Source organism: Ochotona curzoniae, unplaced genomic scaffold (assembly GCF_017591425.1).
Source record: "Ochotona curzoniae isolate NIBS_2020 unplaced genomic scaffold, NIBS_Ocur_1.0 scaffold_1852, whole genome shotgun sequence".
NCBI lineage: Eukaryota > Metazoa > Chordata > Mammalia > Lagomorpha > Ochotonidae > Ochotona > Ochotona curzoniae.
In genome coordinates this window covers 10,294,074-10,314,682 of record NW_024467087.1, presented here as the reverse complement: position 1 = coordinate 10,314,682, position 20,609 = coordinate 10,294,074, and positions in this window count along the sequence as shown.

The following is a 20,609-nucleotide window of genomic DNA, read 5'->3' as shown; positions in this document are numbered from 1 at the left end:
AAAAAGTGTTAATACATCTCTAAATTAGATGATCAAGTGAAAAGCAAAAGATATCTTGGCTTACTAAGAATATAGATTATGGCTATAAACAATAATTGCATCAAAATGGCCATTTTACTATACAGTAAATTTTAAGCAATCACAAGTCATTACAGCTATAGTAATATAATGTTGTTAATCATTGTTTTGACAAATACATAAAACTAAATGTTACAAAAGTATGCACCAATGGTGACGCACACAGTTTTCTTCCTTTCTTGTTTTTTTCCTATTTTTTTTTTTAAAAAAGCCAGCTCCTGCATATAAGAAAGAATAGGTGGTATTTATCTTTATTGGACTCATTTCACTCAACATGATGTCCTCTAGTTGCATCATTTTGATGCACATGATAAAATTATATTGCTTTTTGTAGTTCTATAATAAACTGTGCACTTGTACCACATCTTTTCATCCATATGTCTGATGATAGAGATCTTGGCTGAGTCCAAATTATGGATATTGTGAATAGTACTCTTATAAATATGGTGGAGCAAGCATCCATGTGATACAATGTGTTCATGCCTTTTCGGTCTATGCCCAATTTCTTTCTTTCTTTACTGTAACTTTTTTTTTATTAATTACATTGCATTATGTGACACAGTTTCATAGGCTCTGGGATTCCCCCAACCCCTCCCCATACCCTCCCCCCATGGTGGATTCCTCCACCTTGTTGCAGTATTACAGTTCAAATTCAGTTGAGATTCTTTCTTTGCAAGCATTTACCAGGCATAAACTCCAGCATCTAGTTGTCCAGATACATTCAATGGTTTCTTGGGGAGACCATCTCTGGTCTGAAGGTAGAGCTAGCAGAATATCATCCTGATCAATTAAAAGCCCCAACATAACATCAACAACAATTTACAACATTATGGAATTAGTTGACATGGTATCGAATAACCAATATGCTAAAAAAATTCAAGTTCTTAAAAGAATTACAAATAGACAACAAATATATGAAAAAAATGCTCAGACTCCAGCATCTACTGGTGCTCGTGAGAGCCAGAGTAGATGTAGACAGGTTGGGCTAGGTTTCTGCTCCCACCAGGCCATATGAGGGCTCCATCAGGGCGTGGGCTAGGTGTGGCTGGGCTGTAACGTCCAACAGTAAGAACCAGGTTGGGCATGTGCCAGTTGAGCAAGGCCTGGCACGGGAACTCAGGAGACAAGAGGTGGACTAAATTAGCCTGGGACAAGGACCCACCAGTGTGCGTGACATCTGCCACTGAGACGAGACCCAATAAAGGAGTTTGGGGAACTCCTTTGTCAGGGTGCAGTCCCTACAGGTGAGTAGAAGAACCAAAGCAAGGAACAGCCCAGAGCAGACCAGGTTAGAGTACCTTTCAGCATATGTGTGGCTCAAGTATGGGGGCGGGCTAGGCTGGGCCAGCTCATAACATCCACTAGCATATCTGAGAACCAGGATGGAGTGCAGAAAAGGCTGCATCTAGCCACATCACCAGCCAGTTCACATTAGGGCTGGGATTGGGGTCTGATTGAGTCAGGTTGGGCAGCAGTTCCAGCCGAGGTGAGCTGGAATGGAGGCAGACCAGGCCAGGCCAGACTACAGCATCTTCTGGCAAATGCCAGGTGGGACAGGCCACGAAAGTGGGCTGCAGCACCCACCAGCAAACATGAGACCGGAACAGGGAGGTGTGCCTGGTAGGGGAGTAGTGGGGACTTACTGTTGGGTCACTTCTCATGCTCATAAGCATGAAACTGGGGCAGACCAGACTAGACAGTGCTATACCTGTTGGCATGCATGTGTACTGGGTTGGGGGAGGGCCAAGCTGGGGTAACCGATTGTATCCACTGGTACAGGCATGAGCCAGAATGAGGGGAGGCAGGTTAGACTTTGCCACAGCATCAGCTGGCAAGTGCTGGGACTGGGGCAAGTCCCGTCAAGCTAAACCAAAAAACCGCTTGGAGAGTGCAAGATTTGAATCAGGGAGTGGGTCTATCCAGAGGTTGTGGGCTCCTCTCTGATGGGCTGCAACTCCCACTGGTGAGCATTGGAACTAGGGCTGGGGGCGAGCCTGGATGAACAGGTGGTGGTACCCACTGGCATGAGTGTACGCTAGAGGGTGAAGTCGGTTGGGTTGAGTTAGGCTTCAATGCCCAATGATGTGTACAAGATCTCAATGGGATGTGGGACAGACCAGATCAGTCCACTGCACATGCTGGCAGGCACAGGAATCACAGCTGGGAGGCCGATCCACTTGGAGTTATTGGGGGGTTGCTCCAATTAGGCAGCAGCTCCCCCTGGTGTACCTAAGGCCCAGCGTGTTTTGGGCAGGGCAGGGTTGAACTGTAGCACCCGTTGGATTTGCTGAAGATGGAGAGCAGAACAAACTGCTCAACTACCCCAGTGAAGCTTGAGCGCAAATTTCTGGGCCAATGGAAACTCAGAGGCAGACTATGTCAACCAATCGACCTCAGAAGTATTTCCTCATCCTTGGAGCAGTGATATCAGTAGCATCTCAGAACTATTGAAACAACATGAACAAAACCCTCAGAAAATACTTCACAATGGGCACCCTGAAATGACATCTGGTGACATTTCCCCATCCCCCCGGTATATGGAGGTTGAGAGGCTGGGTGCGGTTTTTCCTCTAGTATCCTTGTCTCCCCCAAATACAGGAAGAAGAAAAAGAAAATGTGGAAATAATGGTCTCACCCACTATCCCCTGATCCTCGACCCTTCCCATCTTGATCAACCATATAAACATCATCAAAAATAAAATTAAAAATGATTTTTTAAAAAGAAAAGTGGAGTTACTTTCTCTTTGAATGTTTTGTAGAATTCAGTGGTAAAGCCATTAGATCCTGGGCTTTTCCATGGTGAAAGACTTTGATTACTGCTTCACCCTCCTTACTTGCTATGGTGCCTGTTGAAATTGCGTATTTCTCTTCAATTTAATGTTGGTATGTTGTATCCAGGATTGCATTCATTTCTTGAAGCTTTTCCGGTATATTAGCATTCAGTTCTTCATAGTGTTCCTTACGAACCTTGTATTTCACTGCTGTCAGTTGTAATGTCTCCTTTTCATCTCTAATTTTATGTATTTCAGCTTTTCTTCTATTTTTCCTCATTTGTCTAGATGGAGGTTTATCTGTTTTTAATCTCCAAAATACTCTTGTTGACCTGTTATATTTTTTAGTTTTAATTATATTTATTTCTACTCTGATACTTATTATTTCTACCCTCCTGTTGATTTGGGGCTTGGCTTGTTCAAACTGTATTGTTAGATTTTTAAGACATTTCACCTTTTTAATGTAAGCACTTAATGCCATAAACTTTCCTCTTAATATTGTTTTTGCTATGCAACATAGGTTTTTATATGGTGTGTTCTTATTTTCATTGATTTCAACATTTTTAAATTTCCCATTGATCTGTCAGTAACATGCTATTTAGTTTCCAAGTATTTATGAATGTTCTCTTGTTGTTGTTAGTTTCTACTTTTGATCTAGTTTATGGTCTAAGATGATACATTGTGTGATTTTAATAATTTTGAATTACTGAGTCTTGAATTTTGGTATAAGGTATAATCTATCCTAGAAAATGTTCCATGTACTAAGACTATGTATTCTGTAGCTGTCCTGGAAATGTCTGTTAGGTCTATTTGTTTAATGGTATGTCTCAGCTCTGATGCATGTATATTGTTTCTCTGTCTGGATTACCTGTCCATTGATGAGCGTAAGGTGTTGAAGCCATCCGCCACTACTGTGTTGAAGTATATCTCTTCCTTTATACAGAATAGTATTTCCTATGTATATTTGGGTGGTCTTGTTTTTGGGTACATATTTGTATATGATTTCTTGGTCTTGCTGAGTCGAATCCTTTATTAACATTTAAAATATCCTTCTTTATTTATTTTTAGAGTTTTTGGTTTAAAGTCTGTTTTATCTGATATCACCATAGCTACTCCTGCTTGTTTTTGGTTTCTGTTTGCCTGATATATCTTTTTTTTTTCTGATATATCTCTTTTCAACCCTACATTTCAGTCTGTGTATATCTTGACAAAGTTAATATCATTATAAGCAATTTACAGTGGGTCTAGGTATTTTATCCATTCAACCAGCCTACATCTTTTGGCAGGAGAATTTAATCCATTTACATTCAGGGTTTGTATTTCTAGAAAAAAACTGACACCTGTCATTTTGTTGCTTCAATGTAGGCTATGTTCTGCTAGTGAATTTCATGGTGTTTGTTTATTTGTTGTTTTGTTTTTTCATAGTGTCTACTTCTAATTCAGAACTTCATTTAGGACGTCTTATAAGGGCTGGTCTGATGGACGTGAATTCTGTTTTTCTGTATGGAAAATACCTTATTGTGTACTGGTTCTAGTTCCCGTTACTACACTTCTGATCCAGCTCCCTGTTAATATGCCTAATGAAGTAGCACGGAAGCAGCACAAGTGTTTGGGGCTGTGCATCCATGTTGGAGACCTGGAAGAAGCTCCTGGCTTCTGGCTTCATGTAGGTCCAACTCCAGCCATTGCAGCCATCTGGGGGAGTGATGGAAGATCTGTGTGTATGTGTGTGTGTGTGTGCGTGTGTGTCTGCCTTTCAAATAAATCAATTAATCACAAAAAAGAAAAAGATACCTTATTTCTCCTTCACTTGTAAAGAATAACTTTTCGATACAGTAGTCTTATTTTGGAAGTTTCTTTTTTCCCTATAATACTTTGAATATATCACCCCACTCTTTTCTCACCTATGGGTTTTTTTTTTTTTTCCTGAGAAGTCTGATGTTAATCTAACTGGTTTTGCTTCATTTTTATCATGATGCTTTTCTCTTACTGACTTTAGGATTCTCTCTTTGTCCTTAATGTTTGATGATTTGACTACACTCTGCCTTAGATAAACCCTTTTTGACTGAGTCTGCCTGGGGTCCTTTGAGCTTCTTGTATCAGGATACACATATCTCTTTGAAGACCTGGGAACTTTTCAACTACGATTTTATGCAGCAGACTTGCAATGCTTTCTTTTTGCCCTTTTCCTTATCTTCTCCATCTGAAATACCTAGTATATTACTATTTGGTCAATTACTAATATACCATATGTCAGAGTATATTTCATTCTTTTTTATTCTTTCATTTTTATTTTTGTCTTATTATTTCAAAAGTTTTGTCTTCAGGGTCAGAAATTCTTTCCTTTACTAGTCTATTCTGCTGTTAAATCTCTCAATTCTAATTTCTTCTTGGATCTTCTTCATGATTTCTATTATCTTAGTAATATTTTCACTTGTGTCACTTATTGATTTCCTTGTTTCTTTAATGTGTCTATCTGCATTCTTTTGTATTTCATTGAGTTACTTTATAATCATTATTTTTAACTCTACATCTGGCATTCCATAGGTGTCCTTCAGTTCAGTATCTAATTCTGCAGGGTTATTGTGTTCTTTTGGAGGTGTCATACGACCTTGTCTCTTCATGTGTGCTGTGTACCTATGTTGATGTCTGCACATCCTTTCTTTAGAGTAGGTTTTATTGGAAAAAAAGTGCTTATGTTCTACATGAAATGTAAGTTATCACTTAGCTTGTTGCTTTGGCTTTAGTTCTACAGGAGTGTGATCTCTGAGTGATTTATTTTGTCTCAATCAAAGTTGGTTTTGTCTATAATGACAGTTGGGTCTAATCTGCAGATCATAAGGATAAAAGTATGACTTTGAGATAAACGTGGGTTCCCTAGGGTGTGTGTCTTCAGCCCACAGAGAGTTTGGTGTCAATCTCCCTGGTGATTGTGATAGCCAAAGTCTTGTTCTTAGAGCTGAGGGATGTTGCCTTGTCCCACTAGAAAGCCTAGTGGTGCTGGGACTCTTGGTACTAATTGCTGTGACTCTATTTCTATGTGTTGCTTATGGGTCCTTCTTAAGGTCCTGCTAGGAAAATGAAACTCGTGCTGTGGCTTCTAACATCAGCAGCCCTAGTGCAGTGACTAAAGGATCCAAACTGAACCCTGTTCTATTTCTACACATGGACTTCAAGATAATGAGCAGATATCATTATTTTGGCGGGTATGACCGTGGAGATCTGAAATACAGGTAGGATCTTCTCTGGGTCCACCAGGTAGATTCTAGTGGGATTGAAATTTTTAGAACTAATGTATGGTAATGTTGCAGGGTACAGATTTCCCAGGGTGGAGTGGAATTTTGATGAGCTGCTGTTGGTGCTAGCCCCCAGAAGCTAAGGGAAATCCCCCTGGTTCACACAGAGTGTGTAAATGTAGCTCTGTGGCTAATGCCCCAAAACTCCCACAGTTTGAGGATGTAGGGAGCTTCTGCTTTGCCCCATAAGTTCCCCTGATTCTAGTTCTGATTGATTCTGGTAGGAGTTGAAGAGAGGCCCACTGTGAAACTCTTCTCTGCAAAGTCTGATGCTCTGTTGGGTTTAGAGTGAGGACAGGAGCAATTCGACTTCTGTTCTCTAAGCTCAGCAGTTGTTCAGACCCCAGTCAGCTCCCCCAGACTGAAGCAAAGTCAATGGGCAACTGTGGAATTCTCTATGAGCTAAAACTGTGAATGGTAGAATGTACAGCTATTTCTTCCTAGCTTGACCTGGTAAGATGGCAGCTGGCAGCTGGTTGCTGCAGTGCCTCTGTCCTTTCTCCTCTTGTCATACAAATTCTTTATTTTGTTTTTCGCTTCTCCACTAATAGTCTCCATCAGTCAGACTCCTGGAAGAGTGGTCCTTCCTTTGTTATTTTCATACCCCGAAGCAGCTAAGTTGGTGTGACAATATCCTATTCAGTCGTCTTGGATCTTGAGCTTTCATTATAATTTCACGGCCCCAGGACATGTTATATGTTTGTTTCATTGCTGAAATATGATCTATATTTTTTCTTTTTACCTTTGTCAAATTTGCTACAATTTTATTAACTTTACTGAGGTTTTTTAAAATTTGTTTCTATTGATTTTATTTTTAATATAACTTATTTTTTGGTATTAAATCTATTGTTTCCTTTCTTATGCTTTTCATGAGTTTGTCTTGCTTTTCTTTTTCTAGATTCTTAAGGAATGTGCTTAGATCGTTGATTTTTACTTTTTTACCTTTCACTGTTTTGTAATGTAAGCATTTAGTGCTATAAAGTTTCCCTGTCATGATGGTTTTACTTGCTTCAAAAATGTTTACATGTTATGTTTCACTTAATCTTCATTCAATCCTATGTATTTTTCAATTTACTTTGATACATCCTCCTTGACTCATGAATTATAATGTGCTGTTTAGTTTGGGCTATTCCTTTCCTTTCCTTTTTCTGTTATTGAGTTCCAATGTGATTCCATCTTTTTTAAGAACACGTTCCGTGTGATTTCTCTCTTTGATTATTGATTATTTTTAAGGCTTTTTAATTACCCAAGACACAGTTATCATGGTGAATACTCCATAGAGACTTGAAAAATATGCATATTTGGTTGTTTGTGTAGGATGTTCTATACATGCCAATTAGAGCATGTTGGTTGACTGTTAAGATCTAAAAACTGCTAAGTGTGGATTGCTGAAGTCTCCAACTACAATTGTAGATTTGTCTATTGCTCCTTTCAGCTCTGTAGGCTTTGCCTCTATGTTTTTACAGTTCTGTCTATAGTGATTTTCTCAGTGGATTTTCTTAGTAGATTGATACTTTCACCTGTCTTTAGTACTTTTCTTTGCTCTGAAGTCCACTGTATCTGTTATTAACATTGTCACTTCTACTTTTTACAATTAATGTTTACATAGCATATCTTTTGCATCATCTTACTTTCTAATCATCTTGTTATATTTGAACTGCATTGTTAATCAATGCCATATGGTTGGGCCACATTTCTTACAAGATACTCTACTGGGGCCAGCATTGTGGTGCAATGGATTAAGGTGCCACCTACAAGTACTTGTGCCCTATAATGGATGATGATTTGAACTTCACCACTCTACTTCCTATCCAGATCCCTGAGAATGCACCTGGGAGAATAACAGAGGATGGCCCCAGTGCTTAGACCCATGCACCCACGCAGGCGACCTGGAAGAAGCTCCTGGATCTTGGCTTCAGCGGCTCAGTCCTAGCTGTAGCAGCCATTTGAGAAATAAACCAGTGGATGGAAAAATTCTTTTTTTCTCTTTCCATCTCTTTTATTACTCTTGAAAGAAAGTTGTGGTGTGTTTATTTGGCTGGGTGGTCAAGATGCAAGATAGAATACCTGCATCAGGTATTGGAATGCTGGGTTTGACTCCCAGCTCTAGCTGGTAACTCCAACTTCCTGCTGATGGAAACCCTGAGAATTACTGATGATGGCTCAAGTAATTGGGCTCCTTCCATTCATCAGAGACACCTGGGATTGCATTCCCAGCTCCTGGCTTTGGCCTGGTCCAGCCTTAGCATTTGAGAGTATTTGGAGAGTGAACCAGGGGGTGGGAGCTCTTGCTCAAGCCTCTAAAATTTGAAAAGTGAGTAATTTTCAAAAAGGATTTTGAATGACACATCCTGATTTGCATTTTTTAAAGATCACTCACTATGGGGAATGCATTGGATGGGACCAAGAGAAGAATGGAGAAGAGAGGGAGTTATTTCAGTAGTCCAAGCAAGAGATGATTGGTGCGTCTAGACCAGACATTACTTAGAGGAGCAATTGTGGAAGTGGAGAAGAGAGGTCAAATTTTGGTGCACTTTCAACATATAGCCCATTGGAGTTTTTCAGAGTTTGAATGCAAGAGATGAATCTTGAGGAGTCAGTGATGATTTTTAGGATTTTCCTTGAGCAGGTGTTGAACTGCAATGCCATTTATAAGATAAGGGAAGGCTGAAGCTGGCACCATGGTGTAGTAGGCACCAGTAGCCTGTGGTGCTGGCATCCTGTACAGGAGCTGATTTGTGGTCTAGCCGCTCTGCTTCTGATCAACTCCTTGATTGTGGCCTGGGAAAACACTGGAAGATGGTTGAAGTCTTTGGACTCCTGTACCCATATCGGGGACCCAGAGGGGTCTCCTGGTTTCAGATTAGTTTGTCCAGTTATGGCCATTGCAACCATCAGGGGAAATAATCAACAGATGGAAGATCTCTCTCTCTCTCTGTAACTATGCCTTTAAAATAAAAGTTAATATATTTTTTAAAAGACTGAGGAGAAGGGTTGTGGGGATGGGATAGGAGGTAGGGAGTCAAATATATTTTTTTTTTGGTCCTACTAAATTTTAGATGTGTGTTACACATCCATGTAGTTAAGCAGCAGGTACAATATACAATGTTGAATTCAAATAATAGATCTGGATTTAAGATTTCAATTCTGGATTGGTCACACACATTGATAATATGTAAACGTGTGGGACTAGATGAAATCATTTAGGAAGAATAGGGAGCTGAGAGATCCTACTCCAACGTTTAAAAGTGGGATAAGTGGGGCCCAGTGCGGAAGCCTAGCAATTAAAATCCTCACCTTGCATGCGCCTGGATTCCAGATGGGTGCCGGTTCTAATCCTGGCAGCTCCGCTTCCCATCCAGCTTCCTGCTTGTGGCCTGGAAGAGCAGTGGAGGACGACCCAAAGCGTTGGGACTTTGCACCCATGGGAGAGACCCAGAAGAGGCTCTGGGTTTCAGATCGGCTCAGCTCTGAGCATTGCGACTGCTTGGGAAGTGAATCATTGGATGGAAGATCTTCCTCTCTGTCTCTCCTCCTCTCTGTATATCTTACTTTCCAATACAAACTAAATAAATCTTTTTAAAAAGTGGGATAAGAGGGAAGACAATGGCAAAAAATGAAAGTAGCAGCTGATGAGTAGGAAAATATGGTGTCACCGAAACCCAGAGAGGAAAGTGTTTTGAGAGAGAGAATTCATATCAAATCACACCAAATGCTCAAGAAGTTAAGTAATATGAGAATAAAGAAGTGACCATTGAGTTAAGAAATGTGAAAGTTACTGATGAGTTTCACAAATATATTCTCAATATAGTGGTGGGAATGAAAGACCAATTGCAGAGGGATGAAGGGTATATGGACCAAATGAAGAATAAAGAATCAAAGTGTGAAATATTCAGACAGAAGAGTATTATTTGACCATAAGAAGGAATGAAGTAATAATACATGATACAAAACAAAAGAACTTCCAAACAGAAAGAAACCAATTATAAAAACAACAAGCAGTGTGTGATTATATATGTGTGTATGTGTAGATTAGATAGATAAATAAAATGTGAAGAACAGACACCTATGTAGAGAAGGGAAGTATATTAGTGGTTTTTTAGTACTTCAACAGTTTGAGGACATAGTCAGTGATAGAAAGAGGGCAGTTTACTTTTGAAGAGATGAAACTATTCCAAAATTAATGTGTTGATGGTCACACAGCTCTTTGTACTTGCAAAAATCATTGAATTGTACATTTCAATCAAATTGATTGCATTCTATTATTTTCACGCTGTGTTAAATGTATCTTAACAAATCTGTTATTTAAAAACCAAGAAATGGGCAAAGAGAACGTAGAGCAACTGTAGGCAATTATCCACAAATAAATAAACAAAATTTAAAAGTGGCTGACAGGAAGTGAGTGGTGAAGTAAATAGGATTAGAAAAGAATGAAATTTTTGTTAGGATACATGTATTTTGATTTTAAGGACGGAAGATCTTCCTCTCTGTCTCTCTCCTCTCTGTATATCCGCCTTTCCAATAAAAAAATAATAAAAATAAATCTTTAAAAAAAAAAGACAGATTTGAATAGAGAGAGACAGGACAGATCTTCCATCCACTGGTTCCCTTCCTGTATGGCCACAAAGGCCAGAGCTGAGCCAATCCAAACCCAAGAGCCAGTAACTTCTTCCAGGTCTACACATGGTTGCAAGGGCCCAGGGACTTGAGCCATCCTCCTCTGCCTTCTCAATCAATAAGCAGAAATCTGAATTGGAAATGGATCAGCAGGGACATGAATCAGTGTTAATATGGGGTGTGGGCACTTGCAAGCAAAGGATTTGAGCCATAGTGTTGGCCCTGAGAATATGCTTTTTAATATAGAGATTGTTGGATAGTGTATGTTGATGGTCTAAATGTAATAGGAGGGGAGAAAGTCATGATCCAAGACAACTGTCTTGAGAGCCTGGTGGCCTCACAATATATGCAGACAGAACTTATCTCTTCACACTAATATTGTGCTCCTTTTTGAATTCTACAATTTGGTATTGTGTATACACTTAAAAAAGATATCTAGCAAAAAAAATGAAAGAAAGATATCTAGCAGTTATCTAGGAGCCACTTTCTTCCACCACTTCCCCACTAAGCCATCATTCAATTCTATCATATTTACTCCCTCAAAAGCCTTCAATCTTGGCCCCTTCTCATTCTCTCAATCTACCCGGAGCAGATGGCGGTATTTTCTGATGGTACTATTATACCACCTTCCTAAATTTTGTTTCTGTCCTTTCATTTCCCACGTATGATCCATCTTTTAATCTGCTGCTGCAGTGATAAACTCAGTGATCAATCCCAGTCTGCTTAGTTTCTTAATGTTCCTTCTCCCCATATTGCTATAGTACAAGTTCTACACTTAGTGTCTTTGGGATCTCAGTGACCACATTAAAAAAAGACTCTCCCCAGTATTTCTCCTTGCCCAGTCCTGCTCATTTCACTCTCCACCCAGGTGTTCAACTCTAGTACTTAAAGCTTATCTTCATTCTTGTGTTTTCCTCATTCCCTAATAAGTGCTAATGATTGTAATTCAAAATTTTATTTCCAATCCATCTGATCCACCTTCTCTCTACTTCCACCACTGGCACATTGATCAAAGCACTCATCGCTTATCACTGGATTGACATATTGGCCTCCTACTTGATCTCTCCACTCCCATCATTAGCATCTGCAAATCCATTCTTTTCCTTGAGCCGTGGTCATCTTTCTTTGTGCAAAAAGAGTTATTTAGTTGAATGGCAGAATTACACAGAAAAAGAGTGATGCAGAAGGCTTAGCACTTTAGCCTTGTGGCTGAAGTTCTCACCTTGCATATTTGGAATCCCATATGAGTACTGGTTCGTGTCCCAACTCTTTCACTTCCCATCCAGCTACCTGCTTGTGGCCTACAGAACATTTGAGGATGGCCCAAATCCTTGGGACCCTGCACCCTCATGAGAGACCTGGAGGATGGTCCTGGCTCCTGGCTTTGAATTGGCTCAGCTCCAGCTGTTGTGGCCCCTTGCGGAGTGAACCAGTGAATGGATGATCTTTCTCTCTTTCTCTCCTTCTCTCTGTAAAGCTGACTTTGAAGTAAAAAAATCTTAAACAAACAAACAAACAGAAAGAGTCACACACACATAAGGTAGAAAGAGAGAGATTGATTCTGTTCCCCTGTTCATGCCAGTTGCCAGAGCTGGGCCTGGCTAAAGACAGGATACCAGAGCCCATCCAGATTTTCCAAATGGATAACAAGGGCATGAGTAGTTGGGTTCTTTTTCACTGCTTTTCCAGGCACAATAGCAGGGAGCTGTATTGAAAGTACAGCAGCCAGAATTCAAACCAGTGTCCATATGGGACACTAGTGTTGCAAGAAGCAGCTTAACACTTGTACTGTTCCCTCAGTACGGAAGAGTATAATAGCAAGTATGACTATGCTTATAAATCTGTATTGTGAAATGCATGAATTTGTCTCACCTTATAAAAATAAAATAATTTGAAATGTTTAAATAGACAAAAATAATGCTGGTCCCCATTTTAAAATAAATATCTGATTTGATTCTTTCACTTAAAATCCTTTAGTTCAGAGGATAGTCATTGTTCTTACAAGTCCAGGCTCCTAACTTTGTCTATAACACTCTCCAAGGTCTGATCCCAAGTCTGCATCTTCATCTCTGCCCTTCCTCTGCCCTTTACCACCTTCAGTCACCGTGATTTTCTCTTCCTGGAATGCATCATGCTTTTCCTTACCTCTCAACTTGGCGCATGGATGTTCTCACTTCTGACAATCCACTCCCCATGCCATCAGCAGCTCCAATGTTAGTGATCCTAGGCTAACTTCTCCTACTTCCACTTCTAAACACCAATGTTCACACTTCCACTAACGTGTCTACCACTAGCAGGTAGGTCTGTCACCTCTCTTGGACCCTGAGACTTAGGGAGATGCGAACCAAGTCTTGCCTCTCAATCTGTAGACCAGAGGCTGACAGAAAAAGGCTCCCGTGGATAAATGAAAAAACAAAGCAAAGCAGGGATGTTTGACTCAGTGGTTAAGATGGTGCTTGTGCTGCCCACATTTCATACTAGAGTGCCTAGGTTTGAGTTCCCGATCTTTTCCATTTCCAGAAGGCAGGTGATGATTCAAGTACTTGGGTCTCTGACACCCAAGTGGGAGATCCTGATTGAATTCCAGTGTACAGGATTTGGCCTGTCCCGGGTTTATATATATATTGGCTGGCTGAGGAAAACAGATTCCAATTTACAAACAGCACTCTAATTCCAACAGTAACATGAGTTTTGGTGAGCTGCACAGCACCTAGTTTCCAAACACTGAATGGCCACTCATAACCTAGAAAACCAATGTGCACTGGAAGGGACCTGGAACTGCAACTGTTCTTTAATGTCTCAACTATATCTGTATGTTTCTGATGCTGTGACAGGCTGAGCTTCTCCTTTCCTTCTTACAGGAATTTGGCTTCTGGACAGGAGGACATGTCAATCTTAAACTCGCACCGATCAAGGCAAGGTTAGAAAAAGGTACTTTCCAGAAGTTCACCATCCCAGGCAGACACACGGTGCCTGGCTTGCCTTCTCAGCATCTCTGACTTCCCATCTGAAAACTGACTAATATTTGCTAATTGTATGTTCTGAGATCCTTTGATGAAAATGCCATAGTGTGTAAGTATCTAGTATTGTTATGAATAATAAAAAAGGAATGAAGTTTCTGTTGCTAACTACTTGAACGACGTTATAAAAAAAAAATGGATGTCTCTTGCCAAACCACAGGACATATTTGCATTGTAAAAAAAAAAAGAGCCTTAAAAACATATTTAACCCCATCAGTCTTTCACATTCAACATAAAAATAAAATCGATTTCTCCAAGGCTCTCTTGATTACAAAATTGCCATAGAGACTTTTGGTGTCATCGTGACCTGTGGTCAGCAAGCTTCCATTAAAAAAAAAAAAAAAAACTCTGCAGCAATGGCTAAGCAATTTAATATTTTGTCTACATAAAGCAGCACTACCTTTCTGGAAAAATGCTCCTTTTTCTACTTTTAAATATGCATTCAGGACAACCATTGTGTTCTCACAAAACTCTGTGGTTTGGACACATGGATTAATAAAAGAGACTTGTGCCCCTGATATGAAGCAGGCCGGTAAAAGTATCTTCAGAGATTTTCAATAACGGGAGTTATAAAGAGTAAGTATAAATTCCTTGGCAGCAACTGTGGGTATATGACTGCAAATCCAGCCAGCTGCTTACATCCAGCTGGGTGAAAGGGGCTTGAGAGAATGAGGCTGACACTCAGAAATGGCAATGAGAAAGGGAAAGAGAGAGGAAGGAAAACAAGGATGAAGGAGGCAGAGGGGAAAGAAGAGAGAATTCTTGCTAGTTATTTGAGTTCTTTCCTTTCCCACAGTTTGGTTGCATGAACTGAAAGGTAGTTTTTTGTTGATGTTATTGTTGTTTTCACCTAGGCAAAATTCAGTCGAAGTTGAAACCACTAGAAATCACAAGAATGTTTGACTAAGATCCACACACATGTCACATTCTGCTAGCACTAGGAATGAATGAAGAGCCTTATACTCTCCAAGTGCTTTTAGCTTAAAACACATTTTCTTCTATCAAAGGGACATTGCTGAAGCATAGCCTGCGGTAATGACCTGTGGAGAAAGGAAAAGAGAATGTGTTAACATTTTCAAGTACCTGGGTAGGAGTGGGGCTTTCCAAATCATCCAGTCAAATCTCCGCTGCTCATATAAGGAAATAGAGAAGCAGAGAGGTGAAAGGATGGTGTGCTCCCAAAGTCAGGCTCGTAGTAAATTAGTAACATTACCAGAGCCAGATTCCAGTCCTCTTAATTGCGTCTGCCTCTGAAATTAGGTAAGTGAAATTGTAGTGCGTGTTAAAAAAAATCAAGCCTAATTTTCCACATGAAGCATGCTATTCCTTCAAGTTCATGCATACGTAAAAATGTCAAGAATTTCAAGTTCTATATCTGCTAAGAATTATTAACAAGTTAGTTTTGCAAAGTATTTCAATACTTGTCCAATTTTCAAATCTGGCATTAAGACCTGATGAAAAATCAGGTGTTCAGACTCTGTTATACCCCTCATAAAGCTGTTTCTATATTCAGCCTCTAAAAAATGACATGAGTGTGGGAATTTGACGCTGGTTTAAATGACATGTGAGATGTCTGCCCCATGTTACAGTGTCTGGGTTGGAGTTCCAATTCTGCTTCCATTTGCGGCTTCCTACTCATGCCTACTGGGAGGCAGTAAGTGATGGTTCAAATATTTAGGCTCCTGTCATCCATGTGGAAAACCTAGAGTGAGTTCCAGGCTCCTCTATCTGGCCTGGCCCAGCCAAGACTCTTGCGGGCACTTGGAGAGTAAAGCAAGGATTGAACAATCTCCCTCTGTCTGTCTCTGCCATTCAAAAATATGCTCAGTTTTCACTTTGACAATTGTATTCTCAAGATCTGCAGACTTCCACAAAGCGATCAAATTGTCATTGTTGTGATATTATATTGTAACCATCGTGTGTGTGTGTGTATTAAGTATATATTTTGGAATTCGCCATGATATATCTCATGTCATTGTAAGGCCCTTGAACATTTCCTCATAAGTAAATTTGTATAAGTAAGGCATTGTTGAATGTGATCAATCAACTAATTGATCAATTGCCAATCATTGAGTACTTGGTAGACACCTAGCATCATTTTGTTTATTGGGAGAGACAAAAGAAATGTAAGACCTCTTAGTCATCTTTCAAAAAATGTTTATTTTATTTTTATTTGAAAGACATTTTTACAAAGAGAGAGAAGGACAGAGAGATAGAGAGTGAGATATCTTGCATTAGTTGTTTTACTCCCTAGATGATTGTAACAGCTGGAGCTGAGCTGATAAGCAGGAGATGAAAGGTTTTCTGGGTCTCCCATGTGGGTGCAGGAACCCAAGCACTTGAGCCATTCTTTGCTGCTTCCCCAAGCCATTAGCAGGGAGCAGCCAAGACTTGGACTGGTGCCTATGTGGGATGCCGGAGTCACAGGCCAAGGCTTAACCTACTGTGCCACAGTGATGGCTGGTGTGAGACATCTTATATATATGAAAACAGATATATTATCCACTATAAACATATAGCAGATTCCCTATGGTAGTTTACTTTTGTTGTAATAGGAAGCTATGTGGTAGAGTAGAAAGAGCACATGTATTGGAGTCCAGCTGTGAGTTTGAACGTGCATTACTAATTGTGCAAACCCACAGAAGATCCAGGCCACCACTGTGCTTCACTAATAATAGTAATAATATCTACCTTTCAGGATTATTCTGATCCTTAACTGTTATCACTTACTGGCACATAGTAGGTGCTGAAAAAGTGCTAACTAGTTGCATTAGTCTGTTTTCTATTTTTATGACAAAATACCTTTTATGAATACAAAAAGTTTGAGGCTAGTGAAGTGGTGTGTCAGGCTAATCTTCTGCCTGTGGTACCAGCATCCCATATGGGCACTAGTTCAAGTCTCGGTTCCTCTGCGTCCCATCCAGTTCCCTGCTTATGATGTGAGAAAGCAACACAGGCTCAAGCACTTGGGCCCCTACCACCCACACAGGAGTCCAGCTGGAGTTCCCGGCTCCTGCCTTCAGCTTGCCTTAGCCCCCGCTGTTGTGCTCATTTGGAAACTGAGCCAGTGGATAGAAACTCTGTCACTCTGCCTTTCAAATCAGCAAATCAATCAATTAATATTTTTAAAATCAGATTAAATGTTTATGACATTAAAATAGGAAATTAAGCTTCTTAAAATAAATGCATTTTTGAAAACAAGTAAGAGTGCTGTGGAAGTAACGTCAGGGTGGAAACAGAAGAGAGCTAACTACCATTCATTGGGCATCAGCCACATCATGTGATCTTATTTAACTGCTTGGTTATTTTACTGATCAGCAAACTGAGGCCCAGAGAGATGAGGTGCCTTATCCAAGAGTGTACAGTGAATCACCGATCCAAACATGGATCTATTTAACTCCAAACTCCATAATCATTGCAGATTTAGAATAACTAATGCCAGTTCAACAACATATATATTTGCTTTTTTCACACAATGGAAAGTTTAAAAGTTAGTGTTTCCAGGGCAGGGTTGTCATCTTGTATGCTAAGTTCTTTCTACTCCTGCACCTTTTATGCATAGACATTACCTTTGTGATCTAAAGTGCACTTAACAACTCCAAGCATCACACTGTGGCCTGACAGCTTCCCACCCACCTTCCTGTAATCCTCGACACGTCCCACCCTGATCAACTATGTAAACATCATCAAAAATACAATACAATACAATAAAAGTGCCTGTATACAATTAACAACTGTTTGGTTAAGTGGAAAATAATGCTTGATAAGTTTTAAGAAAAATAGGTGTAGGGGAGAAACTATCTTATCACATGGCTCTTTTCTTTAGATAGAAAAATCTTTCCTAGGAGTCCCTAGTGGAATTCCTCTTGTCTTGCTGACAGAAACCAGAACAAATGGCCATCAATAAACATGGTGAAAGGAAAGAAATTACCAACTACGCTACTGGTTGGGTTTTCTGAGACCAAGAGCTCTTGGATTGAAACCTGACACAGAGATCTGCTATCAAAAACAGGCTTGGAAAAGGGCAGGCCAATGAACGGGGATCAAACTGTTTCTGGTCCAAGCAATCAGTTCTGTACCAGTAACAGAGTTGCTCAGTGCCACTTCTCTGTGAGCTGGAGGGAAGCTCTCCAGCTGCAGTTAAAAAGAAAAGGCAGCCAGCTGTAGGTAACTGCCTAGGTTACCTTGTTCCTTGGCAAGTGATCACTTCTGGGAGAAAAGTAGGCAATAGCTGGCAGGCATTCTGGGCTTGGTTAATGCCAAATCTGCATTAATTAACCAATGTACAGTATAGTTGCCTATTTTATGTTTCTTTTACAAAAATAATGTTGGGAAGGCAGGGAACGCTGGACTGGGACATGCCACCCTGGCCCCCAGGCACATGGCAGCACTGTGCAGTGGAACTGCCCGGGAACTTGTTGGACTGGGAATGGCTGGGGGCATGTTTGACAGGGAAGGAGTGACTTTTAGGGCTTCCATGGACCAAGCCACAGCATACGCAAAGGTAGATGAGGGATTTGAGATGGGGTGGTTTAGAGGGAGGAAACGAAAGGGCATGTCTGAGTCAGACCAACACATCAACCTACGTGGGAGGTATGGACAAGGCTGAGCAGCATTGTCCGCTGCCTTGCTGCCTAAACAGAAGTTAGGGCTGGAGCAGGGTGGGGAGCAGCAGGGAGGTGGGGTGAAAGGCATGTCTGGCTCAGCCAGGCTGCAGTACCCAACCATGAGAGTCTGGACAACCTGGAACACGAGAGCCAGATCTGAGAGCAGATTCTGTAAGGGATTTATTGGGCTCACTCTGGCCTGCAGCACCCACCAGTTTACATGAGAAACTGCAAAACTCATCTGACACTTATGTGAGCTGAGGCTGGGAGGAGGTTAGAACTGGGCCAGGCTGCAACACTGAAGTTACAAAGGTCAGGACTGAGTGCAGACCATGCGAAGCAGGGCCACATGCACCAGTGTGTATGAGACCTGGGAAGCATGGGAACTGAGTCTGCTGGTGGACCAGGCCAGGAAAGGCTGCAGCACTCATTGCAATGTGTATGGGCAGGAATATGTATGGACAGGCCTGGCTGGGCCAGTCGGCAGTACATGCTAGTATGAGAGAGAGAACTAGGACAGGTGTAGCCAGGCCAGTTCACATGACGGACAGAGCTAAAGATAGGCCAAGCTTACTAGGCTGCTTCACCTGCCTGCAAGAGATAGGACTCAGGGTGGGCAAGGCTGAGCCAGGCTGTAGCACCTGTTGGCAAATACAAAGAGGGCGGGTCATAGAACCTGCTAGCACATGTAAGACTCAAGGCTGGAAGTTGGCCTGGTACGGGAACTCAGGAGACTCCTCTACTAGGTCACTGCTTCCACTGGTGAGCATGAGAGCTAGGACTGGAGGCAGGCCATTCTAGGCAGGGCTATAATCCCCATCAAGCAAGCATGTGGGCTTGGTCTGGGGACAGGCCAGAATGGGCTAGGCTGCCTTGCAAGAATAAAAGTGGATGCAGGCTGTCGTGTCAGGTAGGTCCATAATACTTCTTGGCAAGCTCAAGATCCTGGGCCGGGAACAGGCCTGGTAAGGAAACTCCCCTATCAGGTTGCAGCTCTTGCTGTTGAGCAAGAGAGCCAGGGCTGGAAGTGGGTCAGGTTGGCCTAAGCAGCACCCGCCTCCAGCATACATGCCAGCTGTTTCTGGGGGTGGGATGGGGTGGGCTGAGCTAAGCCATACCCCCCATGGATGTGCACGAGAGCCAGAAGGGATACAGAGACCAGCTGGGTTAAGCCACGCACATGCCAGCATGCACAAGATTTGGGACTGGGGGTGGGTCTGGTGGGGGGCGGGTTATTGGCGGTCACCCGGACTAGGCTGGGAACCTGTTGGTGTGTGTGAGGACCCAGGCCTGTGGTGGACTTGGCTGGGCTGGGCTGGGCTGGGCTAGGCCACAACACCTGTCAGTTCATGTGACAGATGTGGCTTAGAGCAGAACTGACCAGATAGCTACATCCACTGTTAATACATTGGCTGGTATGTTTGATGGACTGAACCTGACTCTGCATTGGCTGGCACACACAAGAGTCAAATCTAAGCTCACTTTAGGCAAGGTTTCTTGGGGGAACTCCCCAACTAGATCACTGGACTCAAATCCCAGCTGCAGGGAAAATCCCAGCATAAGTGATCTGACCTTGGAGTGTACATATCAGGACTGGGCCTCCTCAGTTGCTGATGCCTGTGCAGTGGACAGCATTCCAAGATGCACATGACAGCCAGCCCATTTAGGCCAGTTGAGGATGTAGAGTGCCTTTTCAGAAGATGGAAAGTAGAGAATGTTGGACAATTCCCCTAGCCTAGCTTTGTCTTCATTAACTCCATTGCATGGTTCACTCATATAAGAGTAATTGTGCCCTTTCTATGTGACTCTTCTAGACACCAGGGGGATAGCAGTGAAAGACAAAAATCTCTGAACCCTCGAGGAACTTAATACAATCTCTGATATGGGAGAAATCAATACCCATGACTAGAAATGCAGCATGTCATAGCATGAGAGAATTTTAAAGTGCCTCCAGGTTGGTTTGACTTCCTTATTGGATAGGTGAAATCTGGGGTCCCAAAGCACAGGTGTGATTTCTTTGTCTATGTCTAAAATGTCATGATACACTTAAGTAGCAGAATTTTAAACTTGTAACTGTTACTGAAGGACTACACTACTGTAATAAATATAGGGGGGATGGGGAGGAAGGAGAGGAGGGGTCGCTTATACCTATAAAACTGTATCATGAAAAATAATTTTTAAAATATGCTTTTTAAAATACAGTCACACAACTGATCCTGG